We start from the raw sequence: 27373 nt of genomic DNA, 5'->3' as shown, positions 1-27373 counted from the left end.
ATCAGGTGCAGAAATGGAATTGCAGAGCTTGTAACTTCCAATAAGGAGTGCACAACTGTCCAATGCAAATTATTGGAGATAATATTCCTTCTGTCTCTGGGGAAAAAATACGTTTTTTGCAGTTTTCAGTTTTGATTCACATTTGAAATAACTGCATTTTTACCTCCCAGTACAGATATGTCACAGAGAGCACTGAAGAGAAGCTGCAACTCACATAACATAGCAAAAATTTGGAGAGACATCCCAGGAGAACAGCTGATGTCAGTTTCAGGAGAAGTAGGAAGACCAGAAAGATGCAGTTCCATAAGAACATCCTACATCTCCATTTGAATTGATAATGCATTAATTGCTTAGGTATATCATCTTCTAACAATTTGAAGGAAAAAAATGACAGAACTTTGATGATATTTATAGTAGGAACAGAACAGAGTATAATTAAAAATAAATGACAAACTTGGTCATAACAGTGTTATTCAAGAAAAGGTTGAGTCACTAAAAAAAATTAGCTTATTAAATTTCTCAAATACCACATGAATTACACTAGTAATGGATAGCATTAATGACAGTTTGCCATAAAATAGAATAGTCTGGCAGTCTTTTTATCATAGAGACTCTCATTTCAAAAGTATTTTGCAAATACTTTTTGAACATATATCTGTGTTGAGGGCTTAGCTAGCAAGCAAAGAATAGACAGAGATAGAAGCGGTATACTGCTTAGACCTGGAAAATAAAGTCCTAAAACAGCTAATACCAGAAGGATGAAGTAAGTTCAGCCAGTTGATAATGTTCATCCTTTCTTTTGTAGGTACAATGTGAAATACTCAGTCCAGACTGCAGAATTACTTTCAACATAAACAGGATTGCTTTTGAAGGTTAGAAGAACAATCATGTTCACAGTAATGATGCAGTATCAAGTCTGTTGCCTGAACTGACTTGGAACACAATGAACTTCCTCAAATCTTATTCTGGTCTTATTGCTTTCACGTCTGATCTGAAATGAACTTCATGACCTGTATGCTTATAGTAATTGTCTACATTGTCTTAAAAAATCATCAGTAAAACTAAACATATCTATAAATTGATAGTTTCTGGTACTTTTCTTTGTTAAAATAAAGAAATCTCCTTGCAGTTTCCTAAGTATAAAATACAACGTGGCTAAACTTTCTAAGCTGTTGCATTTATTAAATTCAAAAAAAAAAAAAAAAAGTTACAGATATCTTTAAAGAGCTCTGGCTGAACACACAACTGATCTACAGCTATTTCTGACCAGTCTGACATGAGATGCCACTTGAGATTATCTAATATGAAAATACTTCACAAATAACAGCAGCATGGTTATACAAGAAAACTTGAAGTAAAATTATCTCCACTGCACTAGAATCTTTGGTGATATGTTCACTTCCTCCTCCAACAGAGATCCATCTAACTGAAAGAAGAAATATTTTCATACAGCTGTTTTCAGGTTATAAATTTAAAGCAATCTTGATAACGTAGCTTTCTTTTAGTTTTGAAAAAAATAATTTATAAAACAGGACAACAGAATTTTAAATTATTTTTCTGATTTATTTATTTTTACCAAGTTGGGTTCTAAATATATTTGCACAGTTTTAAAGCAGTGATTTTAATCTTAGCCTTATTCTGACAAAAAGAACAAAATATAAAAGGAAACATCCCTCATAATGACAAAGGAAGAGGTTACATATGGACCACTGAACCCTAGTTAGAAACCTATATTGACAACTCATTTATCAGTGCACTGGCAATAAATTGACTGATTTAGTTTTGCTGTTCATCTTACACAAAATAAGCAAACCTAATCGATGGGGAGAACCTTCTATACATGCTATCACCATTGAAAACCTGAATTATTATCAGTAATCAAGCAAAGACATTAAAAACTAATTTAAAAAAATCTTGTTGGTCTTGCCAGTGTCCCCTTTAAGGCAGAAGTTACTACTATGTTCTTATATTACTCACAGTGAAAACATTCCCTCTGAAAGTACAGGATAACTATTTGTTATGTACAGAATGCTGTCTGCATCAATTCTAATTTAGTATGTGGCTTACCTAGCCTCCACATCATTAGTACTTATATAGAAAACATTCCACATAAAAACACATGGGTTCCTCAAAAACACTGCAAGGATGTGTAAGTGCCAGCTTAAGAGAAAGGCAATAGTGTGCTACTCATGGAGAGTTTCTTCAGTGCACAGCAGTTGAAGTTAACGTGCTTTTTCTGGGGCTGTTACCTTACCTACAGGCTTCACGCCCTTAAATGACACATGCAAAAAAGTCAGCTGGGTATGTGTCTTCTCAAGAACTCTAAACAGGAACGGGCTGCGTAGCCTTAGCATTACTTCATGCTATGTTGCCTGAGATGAGACTCAATTAACTTTTCACAAAGTTCAATATGAGATTCTTAGGGAGTGCAACGATCACTACGACCAAGGTGCTCCTTAATCTTCTTTGGAAAAGCAGTAGCAGTATCATCACAGAACAAACTACAAAGAACAAAATGGGCTCTAGAGACATTTTAAAATAACATACACCACAGCTCTGAGAAGAGCCTACTTCAACAATATCAGAAAGCTGTAAAACATTTTGCAAATATTTCTTATAATGTAAACACATATGTAGCTCCCACTATTGCCTTTTAAGTATTCCTCTTAAATTCTCTCATGTAAAAATTGCGAAACTGGGAATACATTCTAAGAAAATATAGAAGTATGTACCTAAGCAGGAAAAGACACATCACCAAACCATTTGTGAATAAAGAGTTATTGAATGGAGCTTTATGTCCTGAAACATGAAGACCTGTTAGCTTTTTACACCTGCAGAATATGGTAATATTTAACGCGCTGTTAAGATGTGCATGCGAATAAGAAATAGCACCTTTTCTACTTTGATAAGCATTCCTCTACTCACAAGCTCACAAACACTTCCCTCCTATCTATAAAGGAATCATTATTTAAGAAAACAACTACAAAAATTGTCACTGTCCCCTCCAAACAGTTTTTTTCAAGGAAAAAAATGTATAAAGCGGTCCCTTTTGCAGATCACAGCAGTTCTACTGAATGGCAAATACTCATTATTATGTACTGATATGCAGAAGGTATTACTGACAATTCCCAGAGCGTTCCCTCTTTCATAAACAGATTGTTGATGGCTGATGCATAATCCATCAGAGCAATGCAATAAAAGGAAAAATATCACAAAATGTACACTGGGCAGTCAAAAAACTATATGCCAAAACTGTAACAGATAATACACAGTACAATATATTTTTTGTCTACATACATTTCTCATAGTCAGTGGCATTATTCATGAAGAAATGTAAACTCTTATATTTTGCCACTGGATTTGTGTTTGCAGACACTTGTCAAGCATCACTGCAAACATTTCACTTAATTTAATGCAATATTAAAATTACAAAAAGTATACTGATATGATACTGTAACTCTGACTAAATTCTGACTTTTGAATTCATTGTGGTGCATGGGAGAACACCTGAAAAAATATTCTTTCTATTATAAATCTGCTGCGTATACAGTCAAAGTCATAGCACACCAAATCCTATGGAACAGCAATGCAAGAGCAAATCATAAAATGGGATGATGCTTTTTGGCCCCAAGAATTATTTGCAGAGAAGTTCTTCACATAAATATTTTATTTTACCAACTATACAAACAGCTTCTAGCATACTGGTTGTCTTAATGTCAACTTAGGCCTCTAGGTGCTTTTGTAATACAAACCACAGATGTAATGAGAGCTGGAGAACTATTTATTATAAATAATTTGTGGCAAGTTTCAGCATTTGTTTTGAAAGCAACTGTTCACAGACAAGACTTGCAATTCTGAACAGTTTGACAAACAGCTAAATAAAATCAGGGAATAAATCACTAGACATTATTGCAGTGTAAGCCTGCAGCCAAAGCTCTCCCCCAAGCACTGCTGCGGTCAATGAGGCTGGCTACGCTTGCTGGAAAGCTGGAGCAGTGGACTGAAGCCCAGGCAAACCCCAGCAGCACTTTGAGGCCTTTTTTCTACCTCATTCACTTTCACAAAAGGCAAACCTCCATACAAGAACCAAGAAGAGGCCCAGTTCTGAGAAGGGTTCCAGGTGGGTATCATGTGGCATTGCATTTTTTTCCACGAAGACTGAAAACATTTTTGAGACTGCTGAGAGTGAGGGTCTGGCAAAACAAGGCAGAGAGAGAGAGAAAAAGAGAGAGAGAGACAGACAGAGAGAGCGCACAGAGCTGCAGCCTGTGAGCTGGCCGAGAAAGTTGAGCAGCTGGCATGGCCACACGGGTGTCCCATTGAGAGTACAGCGAGCAAGAACCACTGATGCCGAACCCAGTTAGGAAGCTGGCAGGAACAGCTAAAACTGAATGGATCCAGTAGGAGCAGCTGGTAATACACACAACAGGGACACCTGCTCCTGGCCACCAAAGCTATGAAGATCAGCAGTGTAGATCACCAACTCTAACCTGATATTATTATCTAACAGAGGAACAGTGACTAAAGAGGTTTTGCTTAGTGCCCAGGAAACTCAGTGCCCAGTTTAGCAGCAATAATCCACGCGCTTGTGCAGCCCTTGGCAGACTCAGGAAGACCCTCTTACCTAACAGCTCTTGCGCTTTCCCAGTTATTTTGAGGGAGAGAGCAAGGGGAGTGAGGAAAGGAAAGGTCAGGAAACTGAGCCAGAAAACTATCTCAGAAAGATGAATTTTCTGTCTTTTTATGTTGTCAGAGACAATGGCTGCTGTAGGACCAGGACATCTGCCACAAGATCCTCACTCTCCACACTTCCTAAATCCATCGTCAGCAACATTAATAGGTGCAATAGTTACCCATGCTGTCAGGAGGGCTTTAGGCTAGTCTGGCTCATTGTTCTGAGGCACCAGGAAACTTGACAGTGTATTTCCTTGAACCCTGCTGTATGACAGTGACATACACTTACCTGCTTACGGTTTGAGCTGACACTAGCTGGTCTCCTTTAACCATGAACAACAAATTGTGGGTGGGATCCAGTAATTGAGCACAGGAGTTAACCCTCCATTCTCAGTGTCAGGAAAAGGATATAATTGGGATGATAGCCAATTTGGAGAGTGGTAATGGACAGGACATGAGGAAAACAATTCTGCCTGCTACTGGTGCAGATTTCTCAAAATGATCTGTTATCATGTTTACTTTCTCCTTCCCTTCCTCAACTTTGTTTCCTTAAATAATAATAATAATAATAATAATAATAATAATTTAACTAAATATTTTATTCTTTATTTCACCATGTCTGTATAATGTAAAAGCAAACCTTTGATGTGAAAATCCTTAAATCTTTCAAGTCAAAACCAATGCAAGAGTTAAAGAGAGTTAAGGATTCATTCACCTTTAACCTCACAAATGAAGAGACTTAATTATTGCAGATAACATGATCCTTGATCTAAACTTATTTCTTTATTTTTTTTTCTTATTGCTTTATTTTTCCTTGATCATAAAGGACTTGTACTGAAAATAGAGTAATATTCAAATATCTTGCTGCCTTCTGCTCCTGAAGTACAAATTCTAACCCTTGTTTGTGACACACCAACTAATATTGTGCAGCTGCAATTATGTGAGTGGGAGGTGATTAGGATGTCAGTAACACAATTTTATCAGTTCAGATGAAGGATAAACAAAGATAAAGATAGAACACAGATAGGAAGCTCTGCTGTAATTTTAGTATTTTCCAAACTTATCATTTTATATTTGCTATTTCTTTATTTTAAAAGAAGTGTGAGAACATTATGATCCACAGACTTAGTGCAATATAAAATTTTCCTCTTTGAAATTTGTTGTTATATCACAGGAACTGAGCTATGCTGAAATAATCAGCAACATGTTGTCATTACTAACAAAATTTCTGATTTGAATCAGATTTGCAATTGGAAAAGACAGAACACCTATTTCTAGTCTTGGAATATTTACTATGTTATCACTACTGCTAGTGCTGCCTATGTCCCCTTTGTAAAACAAAAATGTGATTGTTTCTTTAGCTTGTTATAGTTAAATTCCCATGCATCCACTAGATACAAAAAATAAAAAAATAAAATACACGATGCGTTAAACATATAGTAAGGAGTATATTCAGTTTCAGCCTTTACGAAGTTCTGCATCCAGTGACAACAGATAAATCTGTATCACGTTTCTAAAATCAGACATATGCATCACAATTTATTCTAATCAAGATACATAAAGGTTACAACCATCTGCTTTCCAGACTGCCTTCATAAGTTACAAGACAAACTGAAGTTTTGAATTTCCTTGAATTTAAGTGGTTATTTTATTTACATTTGGGGGAAAAAAAAAACAAACACAAAACAAACAAACAAAAAACACAAACAAAGGTCAAGTCAATAACTAAGAACAGTTGTAACAGTATTTTGTGGTGGGTGGACATGGTAAGTGAAAACATGACTGACAAGGTCAAAGTTCAGTACTTGAATATGCTTGTTTCACCTATATTCTTGAAAAGGCTATAATCTTTGTCATACTATGTAAATGCCATAGCAGTGTTCTTAAACTTACTAAGACCCAATATAGGAAATCAAAGGAAATCAAAGGAAAGGAAAGGGGAAGGGGAGGAAAGGGGAGGGGAGGACAGGGGAGGAAGTCTTTAGCAAAAGTAAAAAGATTAAAACAAACTCTTCTCTGAAGCAACAGTTAAAAGTACAAACTGATGTAGATCATTAACCAAGGGTCATGCAGCATCAGCTTTCTTAATAAAAAGTTGAAATTAAGAGGAGAGAAAATGTCACAAGAAAGACTACCTGCATTTTTCCTTTTGAAATGTGTTTCCATTATATATATATTTTAGGAATAATTACATAATTGGACCATATGCTGTATGGAGTGCCATGGGAACTTGAACTTGCTTTGGATTCCTGATTGATAGCATAGTTAACGGTGGCAGCCTTGATGATTAAAATATTCTTGAGTCAGACATACATGCAAATACTTTTTTTTTTTTAATGCAACACATTTAGTTTTTAATTATTTGCCTTATGTCCATTGATAATTTAGGATATACACAGGACACATTTCTTAATTAATCTCTCAGAACCCCACAGTAAGACTCTCTTTGCATGTAACAACTGGCATTTTCAAATGTGCAAAGCTGGAGTTCAAAATCCATGCAACATACCTTGAAAACAGATTTTGTAATACTGTGAACTAGAAAATACTGTTATGAAAAACAAATATTTTGCAGCCTAAATAATGCAGTTTTAGATCAAGGAAAACAATGGACCAACAGAGAATTAACATTAGTTTCTCAAGAATATCCTTGAAACACAGATGCTGGAGTGCTTTAGAAGGTAGGACAGTTTCCAGATAAAGCATGGGTACAGTATATGATGGCCAGTGATAATATTTTAAAAGCTGTAACAGTGATGACAAAAACTATGACATACAAATAGGACACTTTATACAACCTTCTCTGAGTTAACATCAGCCAATTTCATTGTTTGCAAATAGTCATTTTTGGTAGATCTAGTTAAGTTTTACCTGGCAACTGTTGACTTGATGAAATCAAACTGGAAAAGGTTTTATCAGGTTCATAATTTATTTGCTAGGGTAACAGTTGGTGGATGCACTTGGTGATCTTAGAGGTCTTTTCCAACCTAAATGATTCTATGTTTGTATGATTCTATAATGGAATTTCTAGTTATGATCAGTATCCTAAGCATAAAGCTATCAGCTGTTTTGAAGATGGTCTCCCAACCTTTTCTGCTGGAACTTGACTATTTCCCACAGGTAAATCTCTGAGAGGAAAATGAGGCACACCCATGTCAAAGATACAAAGGATGTCATTAGTGTTTGTAATGGGATATGGAAAACAGCAGATCCAGGCTATATTAATTCCCTAGGTCAGTATGCCAAGCCATTTTAAGTCTTGCTCTTACCATAACAATGCTGGTATTTTCTATTTTTGGAAGGTAAAAATATTATTCTGAAAAGACCTCTACATGGCCATGATTTCACAAGACATTTCCATGCCTTAATTTACACCTTAGAATCTAAATATTGGGCTTAAACACACTTTATGTGTGCTTCAGCAACTTCAAGTGCAGATTCATCCGATGGGGGAGTTAAAAGCCACTGAATTTCAGGAGACAGAAAATTATGTTTTATCACAGATCAGTTCCCATCTCCTGTTTTAAAGTCTGGCAATCTGATTGGTTTATTTATTTATTTATTCTGTAGCTATGGTGACAGTTCATCTCTGTCAATCACCAGCTAAAGAGTTAGGCACACCTATCTGTAAACAATGGCAGACACACAATATTCTGTAGATAACACAATTAGTAAACCTTATTAGTTTTAGCCAGATTAATATATATCCTCACAGTAAGTCCAAGTAACGCTTATCGGCATACAATATTTAGTTTTGTCATTACACTGCATATGAGTAAGAAAATGAAATCTGTATTGAGCATCTGGACCAAGAGGATATCCAAAACTTGGGAAGAGGGAGACTGCTGCAGTGAAGACAGGACAAAACGGATGAAATGTTAAATGATTTTTTCTCCACTAATATTCTATTTTATTAGGTACATAATAGTGGAATGCCTGTAACTTTTATAAAGAAGTGGGAAGGGGTTATAAAATAAGTGTCCATTCTAGTTATAATCTTAATCTTTTCATACTAGATGTTAAATGTCTCCATTCATACAGCAGCTTCAGAATATGCCTAAACTGGAAGTTTCATGCTTCCCCCATGAGAGACTGGCAGCCCCACTAAGGGCAGAGCGGCACTTTGGCTTGAAGGTTACATCCTCATTGTGCAGACTCAAATCTTTCCTCTTCTTGACACCTTGCATCACTACAGTTATATATTCGTTCATTTTATTTCATTATTTCAGATTAGAAGAGCACGCATACAAAAACATTTAACAACAGCTTCAACAGTGCTTCAGCAGATCCTCCCCTCTACATCATTTTATCTTTAGTATTTGTGATAAATGTAATCCAAAGGACTTTTGTTAGTTGATTTATTTTTTTTTTGTGTGTGTGTGTATTTCAGTACTCTTTGGAGTTTTTGCACTACTCTCATTATCTTAAGTTTCATATTTTTTTCTTTATATTCTTTATCATGCTTATTCTTGCAAATAGTTTGAAATCATCTGAATATTGTTTGTGCTATTCTTTATACTCACCCACTAATCATTTTCAATTTATTTTATTAATTCAATTTAATTAACTGAGTTACAATATCATTGCTGCTAACAATTTCTTAAATGTTTCAAATTTCTCTATTAAACGGTTCACTATATGTTATGAAGATACTTAAATTCCTTAGGGCATTTTAATATTCCCTCAACATAAGCTGCTTCACAATCAAACTTTTGTTTCTTTACTTATTCTTAAAGTGTATGTTCAGATAATACTGCAATCATTAGATCCTACACGCTTTTTTTTTTTTTTTTTTTAATTAGACTTGTCTCCTTCACAGGATTAGCTTCCAAATAGCCTTTGACTACATGGATTGTTTCATAAATTGTCTCACAGAGCCATGCAGTATTATCATATATATATATATATATTTAATAATACAGCTATCACAATCAAAATCTCAAGAATTAAAATCTGTGATCAAAGTTCTGGCTCTCTTGCAGACTTTTTTTCTTTTATATCAGCAATATGTTTTATGATCTGCTTTTCTTAACTGCCCTCAAGGGTTATAATAACTGGATTACTTTATCGTTCTTATCTGTTAAACCTTTCCGATGTACCAGCCAAAATACTTAAATATTTCTCTGTTGGCAGCCCAATACCATCTTACTTCAATAGAACCACAAAATTCCTTCGCCTTTTCTTGTTCATCCTACAGTCAATCTTCTGCTTCTCAGTGTTAACATTTTTTTTTTTTTTAAGTGATTTTCCTTCCTGAGGAAGCCCTGATTTCTGTTCAGTAGACTGCATTGGGTACGTATCTTGGCATTTATTCTAGGGAAAGACTTTGGTTTTTGTTCATTTGTTTTCTCTTTCATCTTTAAATTCATAATTCAAAATAAGGACATGGACCTATTGGAGCAAGTCCAGAGGAGGCCATGAGGATGCTCAGAGGCTGGAGCACCTCTTCTACAAAGACAGGCTGAGGGAGTTGGCTGGCAGTCAGCCTGGCTCTGTGGAGACCTTATAATGGCCTTCCAGTACCTAAAGGGGGCCTACAAGAATGCTGGGGAGGGACCCTTTCTCAGGGAGTGGAGTGATAGGACAAGGGGAATGGCTTTAAACTGAAAGAGGGGAGATTTAGATTAGATATTAGGAATAAATTCTTTACTATGAGGGTGGTGAGGCACTGGAACAGGCTGCCTAGAGAAATGGTGTATGCCCCATCCCCGGCCAGGTTGGATGGGGCTTTGAGCAACCTGGTCTAGTGGGAGGTGTCCTTGCTCATGGGTAGGGACGTTAGAATTGCATGATCCTTAAGGTCCCTTCCCATCCAAACCCTTCTATGATTCTATGAATTTCCCATTAGCTCTGACAAGTTAAGCATTATTGGGGCCTACAGCTGGACTGTCTCTTCATTTTCCCTCCACCTCCCCGTTTTACTTCATTTCTAGTCTAGGAGTGTGTGCTGCATAATTTACGTCAATAGTTAACCTGCTTTCTCCTCCCAGGGCTCCTAAGTGGCTTTGAACAGTGGTTCTACCAATGTCACTGTTCCACATGCATGCAAAATCACTCAAAAACCTGACTGTAAACCTGTATTAGCAGCAGTTCCTATCACAGCAGGATCATCTTCACGCTGTGTTACCAGAGAAAGAACTAAAGATAAAGACAGATATGAAGATAACATTGCTGAGAAAGTGATAAAGCACTGCCAGGCAACTCTATTAACAACTGCATATATCTGAGTCAGAGGGAAGGAAATAAAAGGGCCACAACTGTTACAGGATATATCCACCGAAGGAACAGTGGTCCTTTTATTTCCCTACGTAGTGAATAAAGGAATTACTATGCCATGAATTGATGGAAACACAATACAAACAGCAGCATTTCCTACCAATATTTTAGTTGCCAACACACAAAACAAAGTATCTTAAAACCATGACTGAGCTACAGCTCCAGATGTTATAAGTTTACATTTCTTGCCTTTTTCGTAAAATATGTTCATGACAGTCTTTTGTGAGGTACGGAAAATCCATTGCTGCTTCTGATACCATTCCTCTAGTCAGCAAACTGTTACATTTGAAAAATTATAATGCAGTATATGTAAGGTGCCAGCCAGTCAGTCGTGCACTGTCCCCTCTGAACCTCGAGATACATTTTCATCAACAACTTAAATGAAATTGGTCATTTGCTAGTATGTTAAAGTATCATTCTGAGTACCCTGTGTCACTACATACAGCTACAATATGCTTCAACTGTAGGGAAACAAAAACTGTACCCAAAATACACTATTTTTTTTAAGCAATGTCAGAGGGATGATGAGATTAAAAAAAAAAAACTATTCTGGAAAATACTAAAAAGGACTAAAAGCTTGAAGATGAATATCTAGAGTGCACAAGATCACCTATGTGACAGTGGAAGAAGCCAAGTAAGGACAGATGACAGAGCATTTCTGTTGACTCACAGTATGAAGAATTTTTTTTTTCTTGGTCTTATTTGCTATGCAATTAATCGGGCTTTTACAGTATAGTATTTCAAAGACCTACCACCTGTGTAATTTCCTGAACTCGCTGGACTTTCTTTTGTATGGCAGCTTCTGTGCTGCCCAGTGTTATTCCTGCTTTGTTCATAGGCTTTGACAATATATTTTCTCTCCCAGAGCAGACAACCCTCCGCTGTAGCTTTCCACACTATGAAGCTGACTCTACACAGATCAGCTTGTGCCTTAAAGTTGCCCTTATAGTGTTTCATTTGCATACTGACCTCTCAGCTATACACCACAATATTATAAGAAAAAAAAAAAAAAGTGTTTGTTTGTTTGTTAGGGGACAGACTTCCAGCATCTTTGCAGTACACACATTCCATAACCAAACAAAACCAGATTACCACTACAATACTATTTAACCACACCCTCAGAATTCAGCTTTCGAAATATTTTTCTGAAAACATGCAAGTATATAAGGCTACTAGATATGTAAATAGCTGCTATCTTGATGCAATAACTATATATTTGTCAAAATTTTGCAACTGCATAGAGAAGCAGTAACAACAGATGGCTTTGTAGAAATTTACTTCTGTTTGAAGTTCATTGATTCTCATTCTAGACATTTATTTTGCTAGGTAGCAGTTTTTGAGTGGTTTTATTACTGATCATCATGTTCTGATACGGAAGGCTGCTGAGAAAACAATTAAACTAACTAGAACTAATGAGCAATTAAACTTGCTAGGACAGGTATAGTAGCAGTCAAATAGGAGCAAGCACAGGACATGAAGAAAAATGTGTCCAGTTTTCCAGTTTCTCAGACTTATCATTATTTTTTTAAATAATACTCAGGAAGACCAATTCAGAATCATTTTCTGGACAATATCACATTCTTTAGAGAAAAAGATTTAAATACAATGTCTTAAATACATATATACGTATTAATACATATTATTACACATATACATTAATACATATATATGTATTAATATAGAAGAGAAGAAAATCAATAATAAAAACTATTCAATGGAGCCCCATTTTAAAATTATATACTTTTCTTCTTTTCTTCAGTGTAAAGGTAGAAATGTCTTTTAGAGGAAAAGAGTAATGCCCTATGTTAACTTAACCTTTTAAAACCAATTGCATGCATTGGTGACTGTTTCCATGTATTTTGTGTCTTCTGTATGAAATTGTTCTCAAATTGAAGCTCATTTACCTTTTCTTGTACTATGTTCCCAGTTCTTCACCATTTTGTGCATTTGTCAAATGCTCTTTGGATCTTACCATTTCTTTCCTTTCCAGTGAACGTGTGATTAATTCCTGAAGGACTCAATTAAGTTTTCCAGCAAAAATCATGCTGTAGGAGTGAGACAAGAAGGGCTGGTGTGGTGCCCAACTGTTGATGATTAGCAATGTTACAGTTAAATCTCCAAAACTACAAACCATCCCAATCCCTGCTGAGAAGAAAGTATTTTAAAAGTTCAGTATTCATTTATTACAATGTATGCAGGTATTGTTTGATGAGCAGACACAGACAAGGCCTTGTTACAGTGCCTGTGGGCTGTTTTGAGAGCATACTACAGCCACAGAGTTGCCTTGTGACCTCAATGAGTAAGATAACCTTAGCATAACCAAATTTGTACTGGAACACAACTAACATTAGCAGAGCTATAATTTGGCTTGACTTTTTCACTTCCTGACATCCTTAAACATACTGGGCGTTACAACATGCAAGCATTAAAAAGCAAAAACATCCTCTAGTGTACATGACTGGTTAACAACTTTACATATTACATCTTTAAGTAACAATACATTTAACAATACACGCCCAACAATAGCATTTTCAATAGCATCTCTTGTAGTTTGCCCCTCTGGTTATACTACCAAGAACCTTTTATTCACAGATCAGGTCATTTTAAAACATATGCATCAGAAAGACAAGAAAGTACCTTCCATCAGCCATAGAGCGCAACCATTAGTAACTTACTTTTTCTTAATGCATAGTAATAAAACTTATAGGAATTAATTATAATATATAGATAACTAAATATGATTGTAAAAATTAAAACAATATTAAACAGATATACATTCTGAGACTTTATAGCATCTAATTACTGTAAGAGGTAGTATCCATCTTCTGAGAAAAATCCAATTAGTAACAGAGTCGTCAGAAACAATCCTAAGAAACTGCTTTCTTCCTGTAGGTTTTAAGAAAAACAGTGTTGTCAAATGTTTAATGTGGATAGCTCTGGCGTACTTAAAGGTTTGTTCGATTTTTAGTAGAAAATCTCTTTTCTTATTTAGATGAGATAGCTGTGAGACAGCAGATGAGTTGAAAAGGATCCTTATGCAAGGCTTTTGTCTCTTGAGGTCTCTCATAAAAGAAATGGAGACCTTCATTTTTTCCAGCTTCTCATTGAAGCCTCTTACTGAAGCAGATACCACAATTTCATCGGATATTTGTTCAAACTGTATAAAACCTCTGGCTTGCTACCCTGTACTAACACCACAGTGCCTTTAAAATGCAGTATGTTAAATGGTTTCTATAGAGACTACCACAGAGTAATTACTGCCTTTCCTAGGAAGCAAGTTTTGGAATGCTAAACAAACTAATATTTTCAAAATATTTGCTTATGACTGGGGGGGGCAGAACTTCATGGTCAATGCATCCACGAAAAAAAGATGACCATAGTTCCAATTTCTTATACCATGCCAAACAAAAAACAGCATTTCCAATAAAACATAATTCAAGAACCATTTCAAGCTGATGCATCCATCGATAAATAAAACAGGGCACAGTATTTTCATTATGGAAATTTCAAAAATACTAAAAGAAATCTGCTATGTTCAACTAAATCATTTGCTAAGGGTAATTCTCCCAAGTCTGCAAGTTGGGTGGCAGGGATGGCAAGAGCTTAAGAAGCATAGAATATGTAATGGAAAGAAAAAAAATATGTTATTTTTTGACAGCTGAGGAAAAGCCTGAATACACAAGCCAAGGAACGATGTTTTTAAAAGTCACATCTCTGGAACTCTAATGCAAGGTAATAAAATCTTGAAGACCAAGGCAGACGTATTTGAGAACTAGATTCAAGATGAAGTCCTCAGGCTACACGGACTCCCATATGATCAGGGTAAGAACGAACTAGTTAATTTTCTTGAAAATTGGACTGCAAAAGCTTAACAGCTTGCATTTGAAGATGACCCACTTTGCATTGAAAAGGCACACAGAATCGCCTTTAAGAAAATAAAAGGAAAAAAAAAGAACAAAAAAAAGAAACAAAAAAAAAAAGAAAAAGAAAAAGAAAAAGAAAAGGAAAAAGAAAAAAAAAAAAAAAGAAAAAAACAAAAAAAAAGAAAAAGAAAAAAAAAAAAAGAAAAATAAAAAAAAAAAAAAAAAAAAAAAAAAAAAAAAAAAAAAAAAAAAAAAAAAAAAAAAAGAAAAAGAAAAAGAAAAAAGAAATCCTGAGTAGGAGGCAGAATTATGCTTGGCCTCTCAGGTCAGAGGTACAAGGGAAGGATCCTCCTCAAGGCAGCATATAACGATAACAGACTTTTCTAATGTACGCCATGCTTTCTTACTTTTTTTTTTTTTTTTTTTTTTCACATCTCAAGTGCCATAATTGCAGCAAGGCCTCAGATTAGCCCTGCCGAAGCACAGAAGTGAGGTGGCCACATCCCCTTATTTTTCAAGAGGAAGTAAGGTTTCACATTTCTTTCCCAGAAGACTGGGAAAAGCAGGATGAGCATACCTGTGCAGCACTCCCTGTTTTTGCAAACGCCTTTCACACATTCAGAGCTCTACAGCTTTGAAAAATCACTATAGCCAGACAGAAAAGAATAACCTAATAAGTATTAATGACCCTTGATAATTGAATTTTACATCTTTTTTTTTGGAAGAACTTTCCAAGCACAGAACCCCAGGAGTCACTGACAAAAAAAATTCCAGTCGTCTCCACGTTTTGGTCTTATCACTGTATAACAAGCAATAAACATTTCATTTCAAACTGGTAATTACCACAAACAAACCTATTTCTACAAATTTTGTACTTGTTCAGCACTTCTGAAGACAAGATCTAAGATATCAAATCACTCGTGAAAACTGAAATTAGAGAATCTCTTTGACCTTTACATTTGTATTTCCTTCATGTAAACAAATTCACATCTTTCATAATGGGAATGATAAAACTTAGGCAAATATTGACTCAGTACCTCGATAAGATAATTTATTTCCAAGTATCAGGTAGTACAGTGACCAAACATTACCAAAAAAATCTTTAGGAAATGCAATTGACCATAAAAGGTATAAAATTCCTCTTTGCAGAGTAGCATTTGCAGTAACTTCTACATCTATAAATCAAATTCTGTGTTGGCTAGCTGTTTTTTAAATGGATTGATCTTTTTTAATGTTCAGTTTTTCCACCATCAGTAGCTACACTTCAATGGAAGAAGGTCTTAGCTGTTCAACAGCTTTTGTTTTCTTTTTTTTTTTTCATTTTTTTCCTCTAAAACTCCATTACTGTCACCTCAAATCATAAAAATCACACAATCTTTAGAGAGAAAACAAAAAAAAACAGAACCTACAAACTTTCAACTGCTTTGTCAAAAAAGTTCTTTTAGGTTAAACATCTAGTGGAACCATCTTCAGTGGAATGATAAAATGACTCAAAAAAGAAATAGTATTCCCTGACTTTTTACTGTTATTAGGAAAAAAACAAAAGATAGAACTGTAACTTTTTAAAGACAACTGTAGTAATTTCACAAATCAAGGGTCTTCTCATATTTGTTTTCGTACTTTTTTCCACTTACGTAAATTGACATGGGATAATAAAAGATCCACTACATCTCATAGTTGAACAACTACCTCAAAATCTTAATTACAAGCATTCCAAATATAGTTAGTTTTCAAGCTTCCCAGGAACATTTTATTTTTGTCGTTCTCCATATTGATCTGCATTAGCTGCCATTCTTATTTGTAGATCATTTTTCTCCCTTGTACCAAGTTATTCCATTCTTTCCTCCAATTTAAAACACTATTTATCCCTTTTATTCAGTTTTAAGATACGTAATTGACCTACAGCTGAAAAAATGAATGCCCAGATTTCTCTGAAAGTCCTGTGTAAATAAAAATTGTAGTTTGCTACATTCAGATCTTAATTAATCTTAAATGAAGCATGTTGTTTCTCACTGAGGTTCTGTGAATGTAATGAAGGAAAAAAGAAGTTACTCTGCATACATAATTAGAAAGCTACTTAAATTAAATTTGAAAAAAAAATGCAAAGGTTTTTCATTTTTTCTTTTAAGCAAGTTTAAAGATTTTTGAAATAGTTAGCTGGAGAACATTGGCCTATATTCAAAAATACCAAATGGGGTGCATTAAGGAACATAACCTTTGTGATAATTATTTGATCTCTTTTAGATTTCCAAGTACATTTTAAACTAGTATATTGTGAACGTACATAATGAAAAAAAATCTAGCAGATAATTTTTCAGGTGATTTTTTTTGCAGCAAAACAAAATGCTCAGCTAAAAACAGATCACAGGAAACAGAACATATTATTTCCATTTTTTTAAATATTATTCTCATGGTTAGAAACTATTTTTTTTTTCTTTTTCTTTCTTTTTTAGCAGTAGCTGAAGAAACCTGGTGATGTTATGCTTCTTCCTCTTAAAATGATACCACATCAGGAACCTTCTGTAATATTACTTTATTGCATAATTAGCAGCATCAGCATCCTAGGCTTCTATCTAATTATATTCTTCTACTCCCAGATTGCCATTCCCACTCACACAACCTGCCAGAACCCTGCCACCATCTACAGTGTATTAGAGGTAGAGAATTCAATGTCTTAAAACTGAGTAAAACATTCATTCACACCTCAAGTTCTGCTCAGATATAAGTACGCTCTGCTGTACCAACACCTTCACAATTCTTTCTGAACCCCACTGGCAAAGTTGTTCCTTTTTCTTTTCTTTTTTTTTTTTTTTTTCTTTTTATAAAATTTATTTCCGGTTCTAATCATTTAGAGCTACAGTTCCTTAAGTTCAATTTAAGCCACCTCACTGTCTTCTGGCTAGCTTTTGTCCTTTCACAGAAGTGGTAAAGCAGTTCTGAACTGTATAGCTTCAGGAAGTCTTGTCTGTTGACATAATGAGCTTACAATCACATGGATCCACTGAATTTGGCCTGAGAGAAGGGGAACAACAGACTTAGCAGGCAGACAGCTGTCTGATTTGTGCTGTTAGCCTAATGATCCCCTGGACTAGGGAATGGGCTGCCTGGGGAGTAGCATGTATAGGCAGTTTTATAACAAAGCAGGCATCTGTTCTTGTTCCTTTGATATGTTATCAACCACGACACAGAGCACCACTAGAGAGAAAAGTGGACGCACTTTCACTTTTCCCAGTATGTCATTTCCTTCTACCCACCTCCAAATCTCAATATCAGCACTCATCCTCTCTCATCACTGTTTTCTACTAGCTAACACTGAAGCAACTCAGATATTCCTGAAGTGATACAATATGTGCATAAAAGCACAAAAGAAAAAGCCCTGTAGTTTTAAGCACTCATCAGCAACAGAGAGAAGCAACACTGCTGGTACTACATTCAACACTCACACACATCCTGCTTTCACTTTGTTTCTTTTCATGACTGCTGTGAAAGTTTCAAGCCACGGTATTTGGGCACAAAAACTATGGAGTAATGAAAACCTGTGATCATTAATTACCTAAAAAAGAATTTTTGAAAAATATAAAGAGCTTCTTTAAAAATTTCTGCTTAACTCTAAAAGACTGCTAGTGTGATGAAGGAAAAGCAGCCACCTATAGTCATCCACTGTTCTACACTGCAAAGGACAAAGTGAGACAAATTGTGAATACTGGAAGTACCACACCGATACAAATATTTTCATAGAATTTAAAACATTTTTTCTAATGAAAATAAAAACTCAAGAATAAAATTTCACAAGAGTACAGTACCAGTGGAACGCTAGGTAAAACGTGAATCTAAAATCTAAAAGAGCAAAGTAAGATCATTAACATCAACTCAGTGTTATGTCCTTTGAGTCTTACCTTGTCTTGTTAGATATTGATTGTGAAGCTACATCAGTGTTCTTTATAGCTGGATTGGGAGAGAGAGAGAAGAGCAATACTTAGCATGCACAAACTATTACAACTGATAAATTTCATTTCAATTTTGCAGTTAAACATTTCAATTCTTTAACATTAATATAACTAAATATTAACCCTAAGGGGAAAATTATTTTTCTACCTATATAGCATAGGCAAAAAAAGGTGTTAAACTCATGCTGGTCTCTTAAAGCTTCTGGTGTTATACAATTTGGGGATTTTATGTATTTTCAGAATTTCTAAGTTGACAAGATTTTTCACAAACAGAAAAGGATGACCTCTTGTGCCTATATACAAAAAAGTAGCCAAGGTTTTACTACATATAAGACAACAGCGTGTATAATGACAATGCAAAAAAGTCAAGACGAAAAAAAACAGTATATAACAGTACTTCATGTCTTGCACAATCATTTGTGTCTACACAAAAACTCTTATAATGACAAAAAGTATCAACCTTAAACAAATAACATTAGGCCCAGCTTGGATCCACTTCCCAAACTGAAGAAGTCACACTGTATTACAGAGAAATCAAGTTAAGTTATTAAGACCCAATTTTAAGTATAATAATAATCTTACTAGTAAACATGCTTAAGCCTATTGGCACCATCAAAATATAACAATTTCCAGATCATCTAGAAATTTTCTCCTTTGTCCATAAATTGTTCCACTATTGCATCAACAATAAACACAAATGCTTCTTCAATTTCTATTTACACTAAATTAAAATCCATCTGAAAACATACATCTATCAATTCAGAGGGTAATTCAAATAATTACAAAAAAAAATATGAGTAGCATCTGAAGTGAAATCCACAGCTTGATAATTACAGATACAGTCCACTTTATTTTGGCCAAGCAGCTCTTAATAGTTTAGCCTAGTAAGACAAAAGTCAATTAGTACTTCTTTAATAGACTAATCATTTTGCATTTAATTGTCATATCAATAATACTGGCATATCCCTACAGCAAAGGCAATAGTTATTATATCAACTAATTAAAATTTGAGTTAAAAGGTAAGTTAAAAGGTAACTCACTGAACATTCTGTTCAGAAAACACAAATTCTTAGAACTAAAACCAACACCTGATTGGGGGGGGGGCGGGGGGGAAGGAAGGGATTCTTCTCAGATTCAACCAGAAAAACATTATGTGGCTCTCTCATACTATTAGAAGTGACTTTTTGATTGGCATAATGAGAAGAACAGCAAAGCAGATGGGTCTCCTCTGAAGTTGCACAAGATCACAAGATTCCCGCTGGACAGTATAAAATGCTGACAGATAACAAAAGAATTCCATACTTGTTATTCATTGCAAATTAAAATTTAAACATCATCTGAATAAGCCAAGCATTTGAAGCAATTTTCTTAGCTTGGTATTATAAAATACAATTACTGGTAGGAAAATAAGTTGTAACAGGAATTGATTGTTTGAGACTACAGGTCTATTAATGACCCCAGGATAAAAATATCCCTATTTACAGTAATGAGACTAGGAACACTCTCAAGTTGCTATGCATTCTTGTGCTCTTCATGAATTTGAAAAAGCTTTTGTAGGAGCATTGCTCTTAAGACAGTCTAGAGAGTCATATGTAACAATACTATATGCATTACATGCGGAACAGAGTAGTCAAAGCAGAGACAAAGATCAAATATTATACACTGTACATTGTATCATATGTCAGACTTTTTTAGAATCATGCCATTGAACAAGTTGTTTTATGCAAAGAAAAGCCACAAGAGGCTAGGGAGTTTGATATCTGAGTGTTAGCAAAAAATTACTGCCTTTTTTTTTTTTTTTAATTTTCCTAGAAAATAAATAAATTCAAAAAAAAAAAAAAAGAGAGAAATAAGATCTAGGATATCTAAAACTCTAGTTTTATGGTTGAATTAAAATTCATGGCAAGATTGAAAAATGAGGAGACAAAATGAAGAGAAACCTTATTTCTAAGGGGAGGCAAAATGAACTACTCCAGTAACATTTAAATGAATCTACAAAAAGAAGAAGTGGAAGAGGAGAAAGAGCAACAAACACAGTAATTAAGAACAAGGCAATGAGATAATTTTGGAGATGGATGATCAATGATGCTTTTGGGAATACAATAGTTTGTGGAGGTTAAAGGAAATTTTGAAGTGCCTGAGCTAAACGAAACTGTATTTCAGGCTCAAGAACATTCCAGATAACAGGAGAAAAGCATACATTCTTCTGTGACTGCAACTGCTAGCTAAAAAATATGCAATATCTTCACAGATTCATTTATAAATAAATTATATAAAAAATTTTACTGTGAGCTCATATACATCTGTGTACACAGATTTGTTCAATCTGTATTCATGCCACACACCCCTCAACCTGCAATTCTAACATGATCATGATCAGTTTTTAAACATACGGTTCCATAATGATCTAGGAGTTAAAATGAGAAATTGACCTTGATGAATAACATAAAATAGACTCTAAATACATTCTGTACATAGGAGGAAAAAAAAAAAAAAAACACAACAATAATACCTATTTGCAGGTGTGTGCTAATGGTATGCTGTACATGAAATATTTTAATATACAGTTTAAGACAGATTTTCAACATTAAATACAGTTCTGGCCTGATAAAACCAGCCAGAAAAAAAGTAGAGCAAAAACACTAAGAAATTGAGATGGAGGGTGAGACATAAGCACAAAAATTTCATAAATGTCAGATCGTTAATGCTCCTCAACACCTTTAAGTGTTATCTCATCTCTAAAGGTGAAGAAAGAGATGTACAAACTAACAAGTTCAAACTTTTGCAAAGAGTATTGCTATGAATAGAATCCCCGTATTCCTGGTCCTTGAGCTTCAGAAATATCAAACTTCTAACAATTTTTAATAGAATTTTTCTAAAGGACAGAATGGCATTACAGTCTTTACATTTACGTATACATACGTGCATTCGCACACATGCACACACATACTAAAGTTTGCCTAAGTCCTGACTGGGTCATTCATCATAGCAATAAATGGAGAGAGAAACAACGTTTCTGCTCACCAGGAAATAATCACAGTGTTTTTCCTTGAATGTTTCTCATGCAAAATCCACCAGTATTCTTCCTGCAACATCATACTGAATTTGTGACTAGAAGAACTAAAAAGCCAGCCTAAAAAATTATATTATTGCAGCCTTGGAACAGATTGCTTACGGAGGGTGTGAAGTTACTGTCATTAGAGATGTTTTAGGATAAGTTCAGCCAGCATCTATCTGTGATTTGATTCCATCTTGCATCTCCTGCAGTCCCTTCCAAGGCAATCTTTCTGCAGTTCCACTTTTCTTCTTCATACTATGAATGCATAAGAGAAATCAGAGAAAGCGTAATGGGATTTTTATTACTAGCAAATACTAGCTATGAAAATAGAATGTAGGAGGTCTATCACCTCTGTGATTTGACTACTAAACCACAATACCTCAAAGCATGTATCTTATTCCCTCACAACCTGCTAATATAATTCAAAAAAAAAAAAAAAAACACAAACAAACAAACAAAAAAAAAACACACTGCAAGAGCCAGAGATTTATTCGACTTCCAACACATGCAGTTTGTTGTATGAACCAACTAATGCACAATATATATTAGAATTAAACCCTGTCCACCTCTCTTGAAACTACTTTAGGAAATTCATATCAAATCTGTCTGGTGCAGTTAGTTTTTATGACAGAACTATTACAGAGAAATAAACAGTGTCACTGGTGAAAGGAATGTCAAGCTGCTTTGAATTGGCTAAACAGCATCTGATGTCCTCAAGGATTATAGTGCATTATGACCCTGCCCTGCCAATCTGTTTAGCTTCTGACGCTTCACCATATGGGGTCAGAGCTGTGATTTCTCATATAATGCTAAATGACCTAGAAAAGCCTGTAGCATTTACGTTGCCAACACTTACTAATGTTGCAAAGACTTAGGCGCAGATAAAAAAAGCTTCACATACCCATTGTGATAGAGTACCATTATATTACTAAATTTGACTCTTTATTCCTTGGTGGTTAGAATAACAAAATAAACGTCCACCTGTGTGGGTTTCACATATACATGGAACTTCTTTTAACTGCTGCAGTGTTTCTGATATCACCCTGAGACTTGTACTATATCATTTTTCACTGATCATGGCATTTAACAGAAATGGCTTGGTAGGCTGGCAACAATCTTGGGAATAACAAAAAATAAGGTTGTACTAGAAGAAACCACTGTTCATGAAAATGAACATTTCACTGTTTATGTGAAAATAAAAATTTGTTTATGTGAAAATGAAAATTTCACTGTTTATGAAAAGCATCCTTAGCAAATAGTACAGTGAAATGTTTATTAAAAGTAAATAAAAATGCCTTCTTGTGATGTACTGTATTTTGGCCAAGTGAACAGCAAGGTACTCATTCCAAGTTTAACAAACTGTTCCATTTTTCAAGTTCTGGTTGGTGTCCCATACTGAGAAGCCACTGTACAATATGTCTATTATGAAAAAGAAAGTTTCATCCTTTATCAGGCATGACACGTAAGAAAAAAGAGAAAAGAGAAATAGGCACCATTATCCCAGTTATACAGTTCATGATGTACCCTCAAATTCCACAGAACTGGAGGCTGGTTTAACATCTTTCATGATTAGGCTCTCTAAAGGGGGGGGGGGGGGGGGGGCGGGGAGAAAATAAAAAAGACCACTCTAAAGTGCTCTTTAGGTGACCACCTAAAAGGCATATATTCATCCATGATGGCAGATTATTTGCTGTGAAATTAAATATTCCAACATTTATATCTCTGAAGATAGAAAAAAAAGAATGTTAAATTAGGCAAAAGAGAAAAAAGCTTCCATCAAGCGTACTGCATGAATAGATGCAAAGAAACTGGAACAACAGAGGACCAAAGATAATCTCTATAAAGATGTACTCGTGGTCTTTAAACATTGAAAACCCATGGTTTCAACAGGAGTTCTGGTCTAAAAATATATAAACAATGAAAAGAAGGAGCTTTGAAAGTTGAAAGGTTTTAACAAGATTTTACTTCCTTTTATTAGAATTTAGAAGAAAAAATTATCTGTTTTCATGACTAGCACACATAAAAGTATATGTTAATCCAACAGAAACAATACAACCAAACGTAACATTCCTCACAAGCAAATGAAGCTGATTCACTGATAAAAAACACTACAAAACTTGACATAAGAAACTCTCCTTTGGACATATGCATGAATTCATCTGGAAGACATTATCATGAAAACTACAGATAATGAGGAAACAGAAAAGATAAATGGGAAGGGAAAGGCAATGCAGGGAAAGGGATAATAGATCAATAGGTTAACCATCTTCAGTAGTTATTTCACAGTGAGACATTCTAGAACATCTTAAATGAGCAGAAATGGCTCAAAGGATACAAAAGGGTATGTACCAAACATCCAAGAAAGCAATTTTGATGTGTTTACAGAACTGTCAGTGGGAGCGATGTCAAATAATAAAGTGGATTTGATTTGATTTCATAGACAATTACGGGTGAATGTTGAGTGTCGTGTTCAGGAGCAGAGACCCAACCTCCATTACTGTTAATGGGAGCACTGACTCCTGCAGTGTACTAGAATTGTAATTGTTTGGCCTCCAAATACCAAAGCGCTGCTAAAATGAAGACATAGTGAGGATTTCTCAGAGATGGAGGCACTAGAAATGCTACACTAGTTAAGCAAGATACTTCAGCAGGGAAAGAAATTCTCACTTGCTATTACATTATTTTCTGTTTGAGGACTATGCCTCTTACTAAGAAACAATTGCCTGCTTCTCTTTGTTCTTGCTCTTATTATTTTTCCTGTTCCTCCTACATGAAAATATAATGAGATTAATTTATTTCACAGCTTATAAACTTCCCCTACCACAAACTGACAGCCTCACCATCAAACCATTACTTATCGTCCAGGAGTTTCCTTTCCTAAAATTTTTTGCTTAAGGAAAGGTTTACTAGAAAACAGGAATTCAATTTAATAGGAAAAAAAAAAGACAGCTTAGAAACATTTTGCAAAGCAGGCACCGCTCTTATGTCCCATACAAACAGACAATTACCTCACCTGCAGACTTATGTTCGTGTCACTATTCTTCCCCATAATCACATAAAGAATATAAGAATAGCCATCCTGACTATTTAGCTCATCACTGGCAATGTTGCATATTAGATGTCTTCATCCAGCACACAATAAGCCATAGCTCAGGAGTTTCTTAAATATTTCTGTATTTAGCAGCTTTTTAAGGCTTTATTTTTCTTTTAAGGATTAATCCAAATTTCTCTGAACCGATGTAAACTCTGCACCGACAGCATCATGTGGCAAGGAGTTTCAAAAGCTTTAGGTAAAAAACAAAACAACAACAAAAACAATCATCCCACAGTCCATCTCATCGTCACACTTTAACTCATTATTTTCTGTGTGGGGCCAAATATCTCAAGCTGAGTATCTGAAATATTAGAAGACATGCTTCTTCTCTTGAAGCCTCAAGGTACAGAGCTCTTATTCTCTTTAGGAGTCACTGCACTTAGTGTAATTGCCAACACTTCCCTGAAGGCAGAGCATGAGAAACTAGCTATGGTCCAGTGATTAAGGCACTTATCAAGGATCTGGAAGAACCAAATAACTGGCATTTTTCCAACAGCAAACATGTTTCATTGAACAATTTGCATCTAGCTATGTTAATGAGCAAGCCTGCTTTCCAGATGCTGGGACAAATCAGTGACCTTGCCCTCATCCTGAGTGAAATTCCACCTTTAAAGTTCATCCTCATTAGAAACTGTACATATTGCCCCCACCAATGGGAAATAAAAAGGCAAACAACAGAGGGTAGAAGTTACAGAATATTTCCTGTGTTTGAAAGCATGAAAGAAAGAGATGTATCTTAATCCTCATGTTCTCAAAATAGACTGTATGTACTGGATGGACCAAACCAACACACTGCTGGATACTATCTACAAGAAAAGCTGATAGACAATGATGTTTACTGTATCATCAATAAATGCAACCAAGACAGTGAATGCAACAATATACTCCTTGGTTGTTTGGTTCCTTTGAAGCAATGGGACAGGCCTATCAGGCATTACCTGCAGTTCTCCAAAGGTTGCAATCAATTGTTTGCTCAGCAGTTGATCCTTCTTTGAGAGAAGAAATACCTAATGCAGTTCAGGGTTTACTGCTTAGGGACATAATGAAAACAGTGATACAAAAGTCTTGTGTAGACTTGAGCCTTCGAGGTAGTATTAACAGTGGACTAAGGGAGACCTACAGACTTTGAGACCATGTGAAACAAAACAAATACAAAAGGTATTAACAACACTGTCACAAAAACTCTTTGGCTGTTTTTCTTTTTACTCCAAAACTAACAGTGTTATATATCTACCCATCATTAATTTAATACTGATAAACAGGAAAACTTAAATGCTGAACTACTACATTCTAGCCAAAAGGGGAACAAACAGACAAGCATGTTTTCCTAATACTAGCTCTGTCAACGAGACAAGCACTTCCCTTATGAACAAGTCTATCTGTAAAATCAGTTTCATTTTTTATGGGAACAAAGTGAAACAAAACTTCATAGAGAGCTCTTTTTGTATTAAATTTAAAATGTTTTGGTGTAATGATGAATTCTACTAGCTAAAGGGATGTTTACAAACATCTTACCTTATTATTTCACACAAAAATTACACTATGCTGAAAAAATACTTGTAGAATTTAAAAATTAGGCACAAAGCAAGTTGAATATGAGCCAGCAGTGTGCCCTGGCAGCCGGGACGGCCAACTATATCCTGTGGTGCATCAAGCACAGCATTGCTAGTCGATCGAGGGAAGTGATTGTCCCGCTCTACTCTGCGCTGGTGCGGCCTCACCTCGAGTATTGTGTGCAGTTCTGGGCACCACAGTACAAAAAGGATGTGAAACTATTGGAGAGTGTCCAGAAAAGGGCAACTAAGATGATGAAGGGCCTAGCGGGGAAGACGTACAAGGAGTGGCTGAGGTCACATGGCCTGTTCAGCCTGGAAAAGAGCTGAGGGGAGACCTCATTGCAGCCTACAGCTTCCTCATGAGGGGGAGTGGAGGGGCAGGTGCCGATCTATTCTCTCTGGTGATCAGTGATAGGACCCAAGGGAATGGTGTCAAGCTGCAACAGGGGAGGTTCAGGTTGGATATCAGGAAAAGGTTCTTAACTGAGAGGGTTGTTGTGCACTGGAACAGGCTCACCAGGGACATAGTCACGACACCAAGCCTGTCGGAGTTTAAGAAGCATTTCGACTATGCTCTCAGTCATATGGTCTGAATTTTTGGGTAGACCTGTGTGGAGCCAGGAGTTTTGATCTTGATGATCTTTGTTGGTCCCTTCCAACTCGGGATATTCTAAGAAAAATAATCAGTTGTATTCCAAAATATTCAACAAACAAATATCTGTTGGAATATAACCTTGCATCACAAAAAGAAATGGTCAAAATTTAAAGTAAGGTCAATTCAGGTGACAAGAAAGCACCCATATGTACATAAAATCCAGAATATTTTTCTTTATGGTTATACAGTTGAAAATACAAATGCATGTACAAAACCACTTTTTGTTTTTATATGTCCAATTCATGTAGTC

At 35.4% G+C, this 27373-nt stretch overlaps 1 long non-coding RNA gene across 1 annotated transcript in view; it reads right to left on the bottom strand.

The window, feature by feature from the left end:
* The window catches only part of LOC121077540, a 286128-nt gene that overhangs the window by 145534 nt on the left and 113221 nt on the right, over positions 1-27373 (bottom strand). Inside the window, exon 3 of the long non-coding RNA XR_005824129.1 lies at positions 18710-18758. This is a non-coding gene — a long non-coding RNA (uncharacterized LOC121077540). The remainder of the gene's footprint in view (positions 1-18709; positions 18759-27373) is intronic.

The sequence above is a fragment of the Cygnus olor genome, chromosome 13 (assembly GCF_009769625.2).
Source record: "Cygnus olor isolate bCygOlo1 chromosome 13, bCygOlo1.pri.v2, whole genome shotgun sequence".
Classification (NCBI taxonomy): Eukaryota; Metazoa; Chordata; class Aves; order Anseriformes; family Anatidae; genus Cygnus; species Cygnus olor.
Note: the sequence above shows the minus strand (reverse complement) of the source record. Positions and strands in the feature narration are given on the sequence as shown.